Genomic DNA, 4,715 nt, shown 5'->3' with positions numbered 1-4,715 from the left:
GGAGGGTACGGTGTAAGAAAAAGGCCTGAATAGGGGAAAGGTAATAAGGGAAAAGAAAAAAAAATATGACAAAATGAAAAAAAATGGAAATGAAGTGTTTGTAAATGGGGAGGGGGAAGAGCGGGTGAAGGGAGGGCGGGGACAAGGGGAAAAAGTGAGAACCAAGACCTGTCATGTAAAGGTACAAGATCCCAATAATAAATGTAATTGTACTGTATACCTAAAATGTACCAATAAATCCCATAAAAGAACAAAAAAAGAAAGAAAGAAAAAGGCCTGAATATTATATCTGAATACTGAGCACCTGGGAGAGTTGAAATACAGGATTGCTATATGAGCCTCAAGGGGGTGTATGTAGATCAGCCCGAGATATGGCCGGAATTTCCAGAGTGGCCATTTTTACTGCCTATCTTTTGTGTGTGCGGGGTGGGGGGGGGCGGTTGAGACAGGATCTCACTCTGTAGTTGAGACTGACCTGGAACTCCCTGCGTAGCCCAGGCTGGTCTCGAACTCGCAGCGATCCTCCTTGCCTCAGCCTCCCGAGTGCTGGGATTACAGGCATGCGCCACCACGCCCAGCTATGAGAGCTTGTGAGGGTGGGCCTTAGAACGTCTGTCAGAGGCGCTGCGTTCTGTGTCCAGGACCGTTAAACTGTCAGTTGTGCAGCTGGGCTTCCGTAGCTCATTCCCCAGCAGGACCTGGGAATATGGCGGCCGCTCCATTGGTGATCTCTGAGTGTGAGTCCAGGTTGATTCGGCAGGGGTGGTTTGTTTTGCGAATTTTCAAGTTGGGCAGAGGTTCTACTTTACATAACAGCGTGAGGAGTCCTTCAGGTCATTTTGTTTGTGAAAATGTTACTCTTTGACCGCACCGTTCGTGATCCTGTGGTTGTAATTTTGAACATGAAGAGACAGCGGATGGTTAAGGTTGAGCCCGTGTCAGGTCGGGACCACACAGAGGCCTTCGCGCCCAGGGATGTGGGAGCTTTCTGGGCCCGGAAGGGGACCGGTCAGTTTAAATTTACTTGATGTTGATTCTCAGTTGGTGTTTCGCCTCGCGATTTTGATTGGCCTGGCTATCTAGGGTGGTCTATTTTCCTAGCAGAAGTGATGCTAAGAGATGTGTCTCGCGGGCTTCCAGACTCATGTCCAGGAAAGTCCGTAGCTCTCTTGGCTTCCGTGTTGTACCTTACGTAGCAACACGCTGAGCCTTTCAGATCATGTTGTCTGGCGAAATATTGGTCGGAGATCCCCTCCTTTAAAATATTTGGGGATTGTGTTGTTTTGACATGAAAGTGAGGAAATAGTTGATGAAGTTGGCTGAGCAGGTGTCAGCCCAGGACCAAAATGGCCCTTGGCCACTAGAGACCATCCGCGTTCTGCTTTTCTTCGCCGGGGTGCTGGCGTAGATATTGTTGTCACTTATTTATTTAAATTTTGGTTTTGGTCGCTATGATGAGATTTGTCGTGAGAGACCATTTGTACATTATTTTTCCCTGCAAAGGAGCACAGTAACTTGTGGAGAGATCTCTCCTGGGATTTGGACTGCTTATGATTGTTAGCTGCCTTGGAAAAGGGTTTGCGTTTTCTGTACCAACAGGATAGTATGATTGGTATCATTGATTTACGGTTTACAATCTGTCTTCATTTAATTTGTTTAAAGTTTGCAATTGGTCTTCTTGGTTTGTTGCCTAAGGAAGGAAAAGTTTGCTATTAATATCAGTGTAAAAGTAAGAAAATTGATAGTCTACTTGTTCACTGACCACCAAGAATCCCCTGGCCCTTGTCATGGAACTCTACTGTGCACTTTCATGCAATGTACTTGTGTAAGATTGTTATATTCAACCAAGTGATATCCTTAAAAAAAAAAAAATGGTATTATTAACCCTTTATGTATTGGTCAGCGGGGAGCTGCTTGGCAAGAGTTTGTTCCTTCAAGACCCTGAAATTCTCAGGGCTCCTATTTCTGGTATCATTTCACAATATAATTGTTTACAATATAACTAAGTCACACGTACTGGTGTCAAATTGCTAGCTAGCCCACACTTTCATTTTACTCGATCGTGTGATTGTTTTAATATAATTACTGATACTGTCATATATGTATAACTTATTCCGTAAATCTGGCTAAACTAAAGAGAGTTTGGAGATATTTTGTGAGTAAAACTGCACTTTGACCCCGTGTTTATTGATTTCTGACAGTGAATACCCTGTCATGTTGGTAACTTGTCCTGCTCAGCATGATTTAGCATCTCATTTCAGACAGGACCTGCATGCTGTATTTCAGGTTATTAAATCGAATTGTGTCAGCGCTGCTTTGCATAAGTTCTCTTTGAAAATCATGGAGAAAGTTTAATTGAAAAGTAACAGATGCACAGGTCGAGCGTTCTTCATTTTCTGGGAGTTGAAGATAACTGCAGATCAGATGTCACATTTAAAATTTTAATTATCTTATGGCTTGGTGCTCAGAATCAAGTTCAAGCTGTCACGTATGCTATGCATGTGCTCTACCACTGATGTAGAGCCCCAGCCCACAGTTAAGTTTTGAGCCAAAGTTGTGTATTTCATGTACTGCTTTTCTTTACATTCGAGTTTAGCCTCTACTTGCAGGAGTTGCATCTTTTAAAAATGACTCCTGTGCTTTCTGTGTGTAAGCAAAATAGAGAAGCAAGGTCTTGGGCCAGGCAGAACAGGACAAGAACGGGGTGGAAGGGGCTGCTTCTCCCCTATTCTGGCATGTACTGTTCCCTCCCCTTTGGCGCCTAGCTGATTGAATCATAATGTCTGAAGACCAGCATAGAGGGAAATGAGATGGGAAATACTTGCCTCTTTGCATTCATAGATCTATGTCTATATCTATATATCTGTAGTCAGTGTAATGTTGTTTCAAAAATTCCTATACTGGTGACCATCAGTGTTCTCTAAATATTAGCTAACAAATTTATATTTACAAATGCAAAGACTGATTGCTTGTTTTTCGATTTTACTTTATATATATGTGTGTGTGTGTGTATATATATATATATATATATACACATATATATTATATTATGAGCAGAAATATAAATTTCACAAACTGAGTTCTTAAGCGGCCTCATGTTTTGTTTTCTAGCAGATTCCTAGATAAAAAATATCTGCAAAATGATGTTGCAAGTTACTTTTATGACACGTTCATTGTTACTTGTTTTACATTGTTCATGCTGGGCAGAGGTCAGCAAGCATCTCCTGTCACCTATATCATCTTTTCCAGTGGTGTGGAGAGGGCTTCACAGAATCTCTATCTTAGGCACCCCTGAGCAATGCTAAGATTAGTCCATGGGCACTGCATGGTTCCCCATGGAGAGAACCTGCCAGACAGTGACTTCTTCCCATCACTGTCTTCCTGTGCTTAATGTGCTTGCCAGGTAACAGGCACATTGACTGTTTTTGAATTTTCTCATTTTTAGAAACCTGAGCCTAACAATTTATCACGAAAGTTTTATTCTTTTCATCATATCTGGAAATTCTTTCAATAGAAGGTAGACTGCCCTGGAATTTCCAGATGAACTCCAGGAATGGGATCCTAGAAGTGCTGCTGAGGTTTCTCTACTGTGAGCAAGAAATGAAGGTAATTGGGATCTTTACTCTCTGTGTAATAGCAAAGCTGGCACGCGTGGACCAAGTGGAGTGGGGAATGTAGCCTGTGCTCTGAAGGGAGGCATCTGTTTGGCAGGAGTCTCGGCTACAGTGGCTGCCTGTGACACAGTACATGGACCAGTAATCCTTCAAGTCTTCATCCCTCCATGCATCGTGGCCAATTCTCTGCTTTGAAAATACTTCAGTCTCCAGTATGCGAGTCTCACTGTCCCACAAATAATTCTGTGCGTATTTTAGCCTCTATTCCCTAACTGCCACAGTGGGAATCATAGCTTTTATTTGAGGCATAATGAGAGTCATGTAACATCCTCCGTGAGATGTGTCCAACACACATCTGGTGCCCATGGCTCTAATGTCTCAGTTCCAGAACGGCAAGTATTGGAAAGAATGTTGGGGCGGTTGGTTTAACTCCTTCTCTCACCTCTGCAGGTCCACTCCTTTGGAGCTCAGTAAGCTTTGCCATGATGTCAGTTCTATATATATATTTGCTTTTCTAGGGCAAGAAGGACTCCTCTGTGTGTACCTGAACATCTTCGAAGCCACCACACTGATCCTCCTGTGAACACAGAAAGAGCCAGGATCCTGGGTTTGTTCATCTTCTCAGACTCATCCTGTGGTGCCCAGCTTAGATTGTTCATATGGAGTCGGACAGGGCTCAGCAACCCCCCCCCAAAAAAAAAATAAAGACTTGTTAGCCCTTCTCAACTGCGAGGTCTGGCAGGGCCCGTTACCCGGCAGCAGCAGAGAAGTTTCTGCTCATGTTTTCATTGTATGAATTCACTAATATTCAGGGTGTGCTAATAATGCATAGACACTCAAAGGGTGAAATCTGACAATTTGAAAGGGAAAAATGTACAGTCATCTTTAAGGTATTCTCGGAGTCTTTTACTTTGGATTCATTGGATGCCTTCTAATCCTCTCATATTCTAGGGGCAGGACTTTTATTCAAAAGGCGGCGTGAGAGGCGCTGAAGTTTCTTGGCTCTGAAATTGCAATGTCTCCTCTGAAGTGTGTAGCTTTCACCCAAATCATTCACAATTTCTTTCTTTCTGTTCCTTTTTTTTTTTTTTTTTTTGCTGG

General features: G+C 42.9%; 1 long non-coding RNA gene across 1 annotated transcript; it reads left to right on the top strand.

Annotated features, from left to right (window-relative positions):
* Window positions 1–618: 618 nt before the first annotated feature.
* On the top strand, window positions 619–4,366 carry LOC104854730. Its single transcript, XR_778187.1, has 4 exons — window positions 619–737; window positions 3,515–3,606; window positions 3,712–3,859; window positions 4,133–4,366. It is a non-coding gene; the product is annotated as an uncharacterized LOC104854730 (long non-coding RNA).
* Window positions 4,367–4,715: the final 349 nt, after the last annotated feature.

This window comes from Fukomys damarensis, unplaced genomic scaffold (genome assembly GCF_012274545.1).
Source record: "Fukomys damarensis isolate Sample0158 unplaced genomic scaffold, DMR_v1.0_HiC HiC_scaffold_73947, whole genome shotgun sequence".
Classification (NCBI taxonomy): domain Eukaryota; kingdom Metazoa; phylum Chordata; class Mammalia; order Rodentia; family Bathyergidae; genus Fukomys; species Fukomys damarensis.
Note: the sequence above shows the minus strand (reverse complement) of the source record. Positions and strands in the feature narration are given on the sequence as shown.